At 37.6% G+C, this 12,207-nt stretch overlaps 1 protein-coding gene across 4 annotated transcripts in view; it reads left to right on the top strand.

Moving 5' to 3' along the window:
- RSY3 (Adenine nucleotide alpha hydrolases-like superfamily protein) overlaps positions 1-12,207 on the top strand; it is a 246,350-nt gene that overhangs the window by 162,023 nt on the left and 72,120 nt on the right. The gene's annotated exons all lie outside the window — the stretch shown is intronic.

Raw genomic sequence — 12,207 nt, forward strand, 5'->3', positions numbered from 1 at the left:
CTTAACAACTAATTTGGTGTATCTTACTCTGGAAAGTAATTCTATTCTGACAAAATCTTGTAAACAATAATGATTCTCAGCTACTCAAACCCTCTTATTCTTTTGTGGAATATATGAAAAACATTTATTATTTTTTGTGTAGGTTACTTTATGAACTACCCTTTGGACATGACATTAGTACATGTTTTTTCTTTAATTCCTCGTATCCTCAAGTTTCTTTGAGATGGATTTTCTTTTAAATGAAAGGTGTGCTGAAAAAGCCTTTTAAGTGAAAAGTGCCTTCATGAAGCTTTTAGCTTGGGAGTCATTTTTTATTAATTCAAGATTATTAACTGAAAGCTTCTAATTGAAAAGTGTATTGATGAAGATTCTTTCATGAAAAATGTGTGAGAGGAGCCACTTGCTTTTTGTGTCAATGAGTTTGACTCAAAAACTACACAGTTAAATCCTGATAGCAATATCACAATTTGACTTGCTGTGGAAATTATCTCCTACTTATGAAGTCATCTTTATTTATTATAAAAGCAATGCTTTGTGAGAAAGGAAATTATCTCCTACTTATGAAGTCATCTTTATTTATTATAAAAGCAATGCTTTGTGAGAAAGGAATTCATTCTACTGCTTATATTATTTATTGTGTATTTGGTAACTTTGTCTAGAGAAGAGTGTGAAACAAGGGTTTCAACATTGTTGGAGAATTGTGAATTCTTCACCATTTCAGCACTTGAAATCTGTGAAACCCCAGTTGAATTGTGCTTTATCTGCTGAGTATTGGTCTTAGTTTATCTGAGGAATCGAATGGTGGTGTTGTATACCATTCAATCAATTATTTGGCAGTGATTTGATAAGAGAGAGATTAATTATTGTGGCATTGAATCTGTTGTACAATCCTTGCAATCAAATGCCATTTTGTGGAGTTCGATACTGGCTGTGATCTGAATTATAACCTGCAATCTCTATATAAGGGCATCATTGAGATTTTTACAGGCAGTGTTTGAGCTACTTGATGCAGGTCGGTGGCATAAAAACAACATTAACTCTTGGGCAAGCTGCATTCAATTTCAAGAGGCTGTGTTGGGTATTTCTTTGGCCTACATTTTCTTCTAGAGGGTTGTTTTTTTATTGTACAGGTCAGTATTGCATTTGACCATCATTCCCAAGTGGCTGGAGATCATCAGGAGACATCAACACCATATTCTGAGCATTCTCAAGTTCATTAAATGTTCACAAGTAAATTAAGTGTTATTTCATGCCAAGTATAAATCTTGGTTGTAGGTGTAGATTTACATGTGAAAAATCTGATATATGCATTCAATGATCAAAGAGTAGTTGCTAGCGCCTCTTGTTCTTTGCTTAGTTGTTGTTTAGTTATTTTGCAAACATTTGAATATCATTTAAAATCATTTCAAGCAAGGAAATACAATCTGAAAATATAGGACAGCGAGATAGAGGTTTCATGCAAAGTGTTTGACAAAATGTCAAACATCTAAAAGTGAAGCAATTTGATGTTTGTTAGGGTAAGAACCAACATTGTTCTTACAGTGATATCAAAGCTTGCATGATAAGTGTTTGACAAAATGTCAAACCACTAGAATTGAAGTTGGAAGGGGTTGGGTTGCTTTATAGTAGTATCAGAGTGATCTCTTGCCATCCTGTCCAGTAGGGAAAATACTATTATTTTGGTCCTGTTGTTATTTGAGTGACCAACACTCTTGTAGTTATTTTAGTTATGGACAAATACAAGAAATCTAGTAAATATGAAAACCACTTGAGCAGTGTGTCATGTTCCAAGAAACAAACAACTACCTTGGTAAATGAAATGGAGAAATTTTGGCAAACACAGTAAAGGCTAAAAAGATAAATTTGAGATTTGGCGGCAGTTAATAAGGCAGCTAGGTTAATGGTTTCTTTTTTCAATAAGTTCTCTTCGCAGAGAATGCAAGAAGAGAAACTAGAGATTTTCACAAGTGAGACATCTAAAAGTCTTCCCCATGAATTTTTAACAAACGGTGATCTTGGTGAATATTATCATGTGCTTAGTGAGGTGATCACTAGTCTGTCTTGCATACATGATGTTGACTCTTCACAAGCACACCTAGATATGACCGATTTGTTATAGAACAACCACACCAAGACCCATCTTGATGAGGCCAGAGTTAGTGAACAAGAAAATAATGATGATATTTTCAGTACCATTGATGGTAGCCTCACTCCAATTAGTGATTACAAAAATGTCAGTGATAAAGGGTTTGATTCTCAGGACAACAAACTCCTATTTGATCATGTTGATAGTGTTGTTGATAGGGCGAGTGAGAGTCCGTGCAAGAGACAATAGTCTTCTCAGATGGGGGGGATGAGGATGTGGAGCTAACCAATGCTCGCACTCGTGATTTGAGTATCATAGAGGAATCAGGTCATGGAGATTTATGGGTTAGTGTTGTTGATTCCCATGAAGACATTGAGTCATGTATGCAACACTAGACGATAACAGAAGCGTCTCAGTTAGCCAGTGTTGATACTAGTGATATTGGGACTTCTTATGTTACATGTGTTGATAATTCATGCTGCAACGAGTTTGGTATATCACATTGGATGTTTTGTGATGACTTAGAGTGGTTATTGGATGGTGATAGGTTCTAGGATCGTGCCTTACAGGGACTTACAGATGAGGGGGAAGTAGAGACATGCAAGGAGTTTGATACAACAATTGTTTCCACTTCTTCAAAGGAGGTATTTGTTGAGGCACCCTATACCACTACCTTGTTGATGGACATGTGCGAGGTTGCTAGCGCACATGATGTAAGTGATCATGTGGTGAGTAGTGACGATACAATTTCCTATCACAGTGCAATTAGTGAGCTAGAGAGCTTACGTAGGAGCCAAGGTATGCGGAGATATCATGTGACCAGGCAGTTGAAGGTGAACGATAGTAATATCTTTTCAGCTCTTGAGGAATATGATGCTATGTTGAATGTTAGTTGTATTTGGTTGGGGTGCTTCTATGTCAAATGAGCACGATCGTAGTTGCTTTCCCCTAACAGGGATTACCTTCTTTAGTGGGGTAGCACTTATTATGAGGCATTGTTGGGAAAGAGAAGGAGGTGGTTGAGCTCACCCATGAGCTTAAGGCAACTTTCAGGGTTTTGGAGAGCACCCAATTGGCTCTCTAGGAGTTGCAACTGCAGTTAAGAGAGACAATTGTGGAGTTGGAGTGTTTACAGTCTATGCCAACCCCAGATCTAGTTCAACTAAACATAGTGATAGTTGGTTGTGAATTGACTTCCACGGATAGGGATGATGGATGTGATAAGGATGTAGTTACATACATCCTTGATATGAGCGTAGTAGTTATAAATGAGATGAGTACATCAATGGAGGACTACAAAGAGCTTCCTATTGTACTAGTTCCCATCGTAGTTAGCATATTGACAGATGATGTGAAATAGATTATTGAGAGTCTTGATGTAACAATAGTGGATTCTTCAAAGAGTTGTGAGTCAATTCTTGACATTACTCCTGCTTCTTCAAAAGACTTGGGTAGGGTATCATCTGATTTGGAGACGAGCTCTCATGGGATGAGTTTACTCCAACAATTGATGTGGTATGTTACTGCAAGTTTGCGGGGTGACACTTGTAGGGTTAGCATGTCCATGATATTTTGCAGAGGATGGATGTCTAAGTTCCAATACAGTTGTTTTCGGAAGTTCTTGTCCCTGTTGCATAGATGGGCTTTATCCTCAAAGCAGATTGGTAGGGTGTGCGGGGAGATTTTATCTATCTATTGATATTGGATATCCATTCTTTCTAGTTGTGGATGGATGTGAGTTACGTTTCTAGTGGCACCTAGGTGGAAACAGGCTTGGAATGCGGGTTGGTCAAGTCAACATTGCTGGCATGGTGATAGTATGCTCCAAATAGCTTTGTGGATAGAGTTATTATTGCAACATTTTGTAGATGATGCCAAGGACATTACACACTTTTCCTTGGGATCCAAATGGATCAATATTTGCCTTTGTTTCAAGTGATTGCTTGAGGACAAGCAATCTTAGGGAGGGAGGACTATATGTCCCCTATTTTTAGCAGTTAACACGTAGTCAGTGAGGCCAGTCCATCATTGTGATCCTCGTGGTCTGCTAGGATGTTCAGAGGGTCCATGGTGATCAACTTACTATTATTAGTAAGTCAATGATGGTAGTTTCTATTTCTAGTAGGCACCTAGGTGCCATATTTAGTTGATGATGATATTGGCACTTTCAGTCGTATATTTTGAGTTTAAGTTTTATAAATTGCTTTTGGGCGCCTAGTGGGGGTATTAATCATTATTTCACATGGAATCTAATCCTAAGTTTAAGTGAAAGGTATGTAGAAGAAGCCTTTTAAGTGAAAAGTGTTGTCATGAAGCTTTTAGCTTGGGAGTTTTTTATTATTTAATTCAAAATTATAAAATGAAAGCTCCTTAGTGAAAAGTGCATGAAGAAGCTAGTTTCTTTTGGTGTCTTGAAGAAGTCATCTTTATTTATTATAGAAGCAATGCTTTGTGAGAAAGGAATTCATTCTAGTGCTTATATTATTTATTGTGCAATTGTTAACTTTGTTTAGAGGAGTTTGAAACAAGGGTTTCGACATTGTTGGAGAATTGTGTATTCTTCACCATTTTAGTACTGTGAATCTGTGAAACACTAGGTGAATTGTGCTCTATCTGTTGATTATTGATTTGAGATTATCTGAGGACTTGAATGTTGTTGTTGTATACTATTCAATCAATTGTTTAGCTGTGATTCAATAAGAGAGGGAAATTAATTATTGTGGCGTTGAATCTGCTGTACAATCCTTGCAATCAAATGCCATTATATGAAGTTTAATACTAGTTGTGAGCTGAATCATAACATGCAATCTCTTTATAACGACAATGTTGACGTTTTTATAGGCAACATTTGAGCTATTTGATGCAGGTCAGGTGGCATAGAAACAACAACATTAAGTCTTGGGCGAGCTGCATTCAATTTCAAGAGGCTGCATTAGGTGTTTTCATGCCATGTGTTTTCTTGGAAAGAGCCATTTTTTATTGTACAGACCAACATTGCATTTGACCATCATTTTGAGGTGGCTAGAGGTCCTCAGGACACATCAACACCATATATCATATTTTGAGCATTCCTAGGTTCATTAAATGTTTAGAATTAAATTAAGTTTTATCTCATGTCAAGTGTGTTAAAATATTTATTGGCTGTAGGTATAGATTTACATTTGCAAAATCTGAGATATGCATTGGAAATGATCAAGAGTAGTTTCTATTGCCTCTTGTTCTTTGCGTAGTCATTGTTAAGTTATTTTGCAAGCATTTGAACATCATTTAAAACCATTTCAAACAAATAAATACAATCTGAAAAGAATGGACAGCAAGATAGAGGTTTTGTGTACAGTGTTTGACAAAATGTCAAACATCTAAAAGTGAAGCATTTTGATGTTTGTTAAGAGTTAGAACCAGCAGGGTTCTTACAGATGGATCTTGCCTTTAGGAGGATGAGCTATAAATAAGGCAAGCAAGTAAAAGCACCCCACTAAGTAGGCAACCCTGGTCGATATCTATGTTCACTTCCCACTAAGATTGCAATGTCCTTTTCTCTGATTGTATATGATATTTCAAGCCTTAAATCAGATCTTTAAAATCAAACAACCAATATTTCAAAGATCCACCAATTTCTCAATAAACCCCAAATCCGGTATGCCAGAAATAGTGCCAAAAGCTTCACAGCTTCACCTATTATTAATAAATCTGAAAGTGGACATTTTTACAGAAATTTGAGCAGAATAACAGCCTATAAAATGACATTTCCAGATCTGTATAACATGCACACAATAGCTCCCAAACGGAGGACAAAAACAATGCTCATCGGGCTCTCGAAAATAGCACAAAATAGCCCGGAATCACCACAAAAACTTAATAATCTATCACAGAAGTATAATCATATCCAAATACATATATTCAGCTCTATTTTAACATTTAAAAGTCTAATATACAGCAGCAACCCAAACTGATATGAAATACTCAACCGGAAACACCAAACTCTTACAAAAATACACCCGAAAACCCACAAATCTGCACTGTTCAGCACAAAGGCAAACTCTGCATGAGGATGCACATGGAATGGCTTCAAACTCCCGTCCTTAGCCTTCCTGGAAACTTGCAAACTTCCGTTCTTGGGTCTCCTTCTTCACAGGTTTGGCAGCCTCTGAAGAACAACAAAGCAATGCGCAAAAATCAAGTTCTGGAATGAGCCCAAAATGCCTTGAAACCCTTTAAAAGAGGGCATAACCCTAACTCACATCCAAAAGGGGTTAATAAAACATATTTTAATAATAATTTTCATTTATTAGTCCATTAGCTTCCAAAGATTATCCCCTTTTTTCCGAAACTTCACCTTTTTGGGCCTGCCTGCCTTAGAAAAGATTATTATTTTTAATTATTTGAGAAGGGGACATGACAAGTCCTCCCCTTCCAAATATTGCTTGTCCTCAAGCAATGGCTGAACAATAAACCAATCAATCCACCTGGATCCCAAATGTAGTCATGAACTATACTACTGTCAATTAACACAGGCTCCTGCAAGATCCTCTGCAATATAACCAAGAGGAATCCATAACCAAATTGACAATTACAGCTCAACCAAACTCCAAAATCACCACTGCCACAGTCAGAAACCCACAAGACACAAACTCTTAGAACATCAGAACCCAAGTAAAGTGGACAAATCAAACTGCCAACACAGTAAATACCATCAACGCATCCCACTGGCCTATACAGAATGTACAATCCAACAATGGTGAACGCTCTCGAATGAAACTGTACCAAGTATGGAGAATCCACACACTATACAACTCCTACAGTCAACACAACTCTGCAAGTCGCCGGCCACTGTCTCATAACCATAATTCCCATGCACTACTGATGGTGAAAAGACATTACAAGATAAATAGCAAGAAATGGAACCCAAACCAAATTTGCCATGAACAAGTGATACAGCCCACTGTGACTGACCACCGGCTAAGTCAAGAGATGTCATAGCCAAAGGAGTAGAATCAATAACAACAACTGCTGAAGCATCACTCCCAAACTCCCGCTCTAAGTCATGTATTATCAAGCTGTCAACTGTAGAACCTATCGCCATGTCATGCCCATCACAACTCTCATCCCGAGGCGTCAAACCGTCCCATAACTGATGACAAGCACTATGAACCAAAGTACATCTCTGTATCATCATCTGATCACCATGGTCATCAAAGGTGAATTGATGAGCATACCTCACAATGTAATGTCGATAGAATGTGCCAATCTTAGTCAATGGCTCAAACTGCAATCCAGATGTAACTAACTGCAATTGATCACTAACCAAGTTGGAACTGACTACTACCTCTGAAGACATCGCCAAGGGAGTAGTATTACTAGCAGGAACCATGCCAACTGTCGGCTCACCAACATCACACATGGTCTTTGATACAACATCTCTAGTCTTCATGCCATTAGTACTAGAGGTCACCACCATGTCAGGCATACCACAATAATCTACTGTAGCACCCATCTCAACTAAACCTGACTCTAGTGGGGATGAACTCGATATGCCAATGTTAGTATCAAGGATGGATGCATCCCCATCTCCACTATCTTTGACAATCTCGACCATGGACATCCTTAGATCACTAGACACCACAGCTTGTGACTGTACAGAATTTGGTAAAGATTGCAGTCGCTCCAACTCCATGGTCACCTTCGTCAAATGAAACTGTGACTCCTCGAAAGCCAACTGTGTACTCTCAAGAATCTCAGAAGTCACCTCGAGTTGCTGAGTAAGCTCACTCACCTCATCTTCCTTGGCCAATAATGCATCATATGCTGTACTCCCTCACTCTGTAAGATAATCTCTGTCAGCTACCAACTGCATATAATTCTGTCTCAAAATCTGAATAGCCTCCCATAAAGAGTGGATCTCTGTCAAGGAAAGATAACTGCCTTCCTGCTCATCACTAGTAGGAGAACCCCATCCATAAACTGCTAGCAATTGACGAGCAGCATCAAAATGTTGGCAAGCGATAGCAATGTCTCACTCACTAACTCTCAACTGACTAGACACATAATGGCACTGGCTAGACTGTATCCTACAAACCTCCTCTAATGCACTGTCTAAAGGAGTATCCTCAAGGTTATTGGTCTCTAGAGTATTACCATCCATATCATGCGAATCAACTCCAAAGCTCATATCAACATACGGAGTATCAAAAATTGTAGCACTGCTATCCAACTCCTCTGTACCAAAAGAAACCACCAAGGAAACTAAGTCTTCAAAACTATCCACTGCATCCTCTTGGATGTCATCAATGCCAATATGATCCTGAGACTCATTTGTACACACTCTCGAATATGAAAGATCACCAACATATTCTAGCAAAAATGGTCGACTGGATATATGAACAAAGCCCAACATCGGTGTATAAAAAATAATACCAACATCGGACAAGCTGCTGGCACAAGAAAAGACAACACCGTGCAATCTACTAATCAAATCCATGATAGCACCCAAACAAACACTGCTACCAAAAAGTGTTAAAGATCTCCAGTCAACTGAATCCCAAATGCCAATATAACAATCTCGAGTCCATATCCGTAAACTTGAATCAGCTGGTAACTCAAGCAAACTCCTCACTTGAGTAATATGACCAATACCAACTAACTCCACATACTTTTCATGATGAGATAATGAAGTCACAATACTATCTTTGTTCACTTTCAGCTGGCTGGACAAATCATGAGAAGTACTACCAGCCTCAACCTCATGTGATGAAGCATCTAACTGTGTCTGGTACTCTTTCTCAGCAAAGTCATGAATGCTCAATGTCTGCTCATCTCTACTAGGTATCTCACCATCATGCACAACAATATCCTCATAATCATCATCTGAACCCACTACGCTGTAGTCACTGCCTATTGTAACTATACCATCTTGAATACCTATGACATCACCCTTTGATGACCTGTATACAATTGTCTCAATTTGAGTTTCAAGTTGACCATTACTATCAATCTGCATAATATCCTTTCTCACTACCTCCTGTGGTGGAGTAGAATCTGAGACCTCTGCCTGGCTATAAGCTAGTTTCTCAAACTCCTCATGCAAGTTCTTGGTAATTGTGTCATCTGCCTTGTGAGAAAAACTGCCAAATAGAAATCCAGTCAACTTATCCACCTTAGCTGGGTCGGACAGCATGTCATTCATCATACGGTGGTGCTTAACCAACTATTCAGACATGTCATGGCTTATTTTCCTAAGTTTATCTCGAATGTCTAAATAACCATCCTTTCTACTGTTCTGACTCTGGATATCAATTGTCCAAGATCGTGTCCTCTGAGACTCTGTACTATACCTGTCCATTCTAGATAAAGTAGAGTGTAACCCCAATAGGTTATAACTTCTTCAAACACCAAGAATCTTTATACTTCATTTGTTTGACATTTCGTCAAACACTTTGCAAGCAAGGGGTCGTATGACTGATATAATTTTTCAGATTGCTGCAAGGACTCTTCTTTCGATTTGCATCAAAGAGAATGCTTAAAAAGACTCCAGATTGTCTAAACAATGACCTAACATGAATGTGCAATTAATTTGGCAATATTCAATACAAATATGAGACTTAAACTACTTGCAATATGCAGCTACAACAACTAGTAATTATGACAAATACCTTGGATGTCTTGGAAGAATTTCTTTGCCATCTCATCTGGATCAGCCATACTTTTTCCTTCTTTGGATTTTGTACTTTTACTTTCAACTGGAGGTTTGATCAAAATTTCTTTATTCTTTTCTCGCTGCAAATATCCCTTTTCTCTTTCACTCAGTTGCATGCAACCATAAATTTTGACATGCAGCTGATTAGAAGCAACATGCAACCACCAAATTCACCAAGAACTAACATGCAAATGATTAGAAGTAGCATGCAACCATAAATTTTGACATGCAGCTGATTAGAAGCAACATGCAACCATAAATTATGACATGCAAGATTTGGGTAGTTGTCAAAAATGACATGCAAACTTCTACAAACTCTTAGGCTGGCAAGATCATAGCTCTGATACCACTGCAATGTCCCTTTCTCTGATTTTATATGATATTTCAAGCCTCAAATCAGATCTTTAAAATCAAACAACCAATATTTCAAAGATCCACCAATTTCTCAATAAACCCCAAATCGAGTATGCTAGAAATAGTGCCAAAAGCTTCACAGCTTCACCTATTATTAATAAATCTAAAAGTGGACATTTTTACAGAAATTTGAGCAGAATAACAGCCTATAAAATGACATTTCCAGATCTGTATAACATGCACACAATAGCTCCCAAACGGAGGACAAAAACAATGCTCATTGGGCTCCCGAAAATAGCACAAAATAGCCTGGAATCACCACAAAAACTTAATAATCTATCACAGAAGTATAATCATATCCAAATACATATATTCAGCTCTATTTTAACATTTAAAAGTCTAATATACAACAGCAACCCAAACTGATATGAAATACTCAACCGGAAACACCAAACTCTTACAAAAATACACTCGAAAACCCACAAATCTGCATTGTTCAGCACAAAGGCAAACTCTGCATGAGGATGCACATGGAATGGCTTCAAACTCCCGTCCTTAGCCTTCCTGGAAACTTGCAAACTCCTGTTCTTGGGTCTCCTTCTTCACAGGTTTGGCAGCCTCTGAAGAACAACAAAGCAATGCGCAAAAATCAAGTTTTGGAATGAGCCCAAAATGCCTCGAAACCCCTTAAAAGAGGGAATAACCCTAACTCACGTCCAAGAGGGGTTAATAAAACATATTTTAATAATAATTTTCATTTATTAGTCCATTAGCTTCCAAAGATTATCCCCTTTTTTCCGAAACTTCACCTTTTTGGGCCTGCCTGCCTTAGAAAAGATTATTACTTTTAATTATTTGAAAAAGGGACATGACAAAGACCAAGAGGGCTCCGGTTCTACCCTGCTCTTGGGCTTGGTGCGGATATTGCTTTGGGTGGACCAATTATGTTTCTTCCTCCAAGCCTTAATGAGTTTGTATAATATTATATATATTATGAGTCTAACCCTGATATATAGAAGTATATGTGTGTGTTTCTTGGGTTATGATTGCAGGAATCCAATCCCGGATCACATTGTTTGAAGAGATTTTACTTGATAAGATGTAATTATAACCCTAATTTGTTGCAATTGGAAGGGGACATTACAATAATGGCTTTATAACCATGATGCAAAGGTTCTTAGTTGCATGTCATTTTTGTCACACTGCCTGCAAGCATGTTTTATTTTTGATAATTTGAAACCCCTGCAACCTCAAAACAACCTAAAACTGTAAACTTTGGTGTACTCAACTCACATTCATCAATTCTATGTGCATTCATTCTTGATTTGTTGAAGAATTTTGTGAGTTTGTGTTGTCTCTTTGGAGCTTTGTAGAAATATGGTTTCTTGAGTTTGTATTGTTCAACCTGATTAACTAAAGCTTCGAGATGCGTATTTGGTTTTCATCCCCATTTTGGTTTGAGCACTACAAAGATTAAATGTCCCTCTTTACAAATAATTTTCCATTTTAAATGCAAGTAGTACATTCTTAACATTTCATTGTTGAAGGATGAATCATTTCTGTTGAAATAAATTCTAGGGCATGTTAACTTTACAGATCAATCTAATAGTATTTTGGATGTTATTGTGAAATGAAGATTTATAACAAGTGAAAATAGTTATATTGTTGAAATGTTGAATTTTATGATGCCCTAGTATGAAAATCAGTAAGTATCCCAAACCTCTTGAGTCAAATCCAATTTTTGCAAAATATTATATTTTGCATTTACCATTGTGGTCCAAACTTGGAGACTTTGAAGGAGATAAGATAAGATAAGATAAGATAATAATATTAAGGTCCACGAAAAACCAACAAAGTTTATGGGACTGAGCATACAAATAGAAGAGCCAACCAAAGTAAAAGCACCAAACGGTGACTGAGAAGAAACAAAACAAGAAAGAAGACAAGGTAAGGACTAAGAGTCCTTCCTTGTTACAAAGAAATCAGTAATATAGGTGTAAATCCGTGAACGATCCATATCCTTAGAATGTCATGTAGAACAACTGTAAGATTGTCACTGCCTGGGGAGACTGGT

Source organism: Cupressus sempervirens, chromosome 6 (assembly GCF_028749045.1).
Source record: "Cupressus sempervirens isolate cs-2001-9-10 chromosome 6, ASM2874904v1, whole genome shotgun sequence".
NCBI lineage: Eukaryota > Viridiplantae > Streptophyta > Pinopsida > Cupressales > Cupressaceae > Cupressus > Cupressus sempervirens.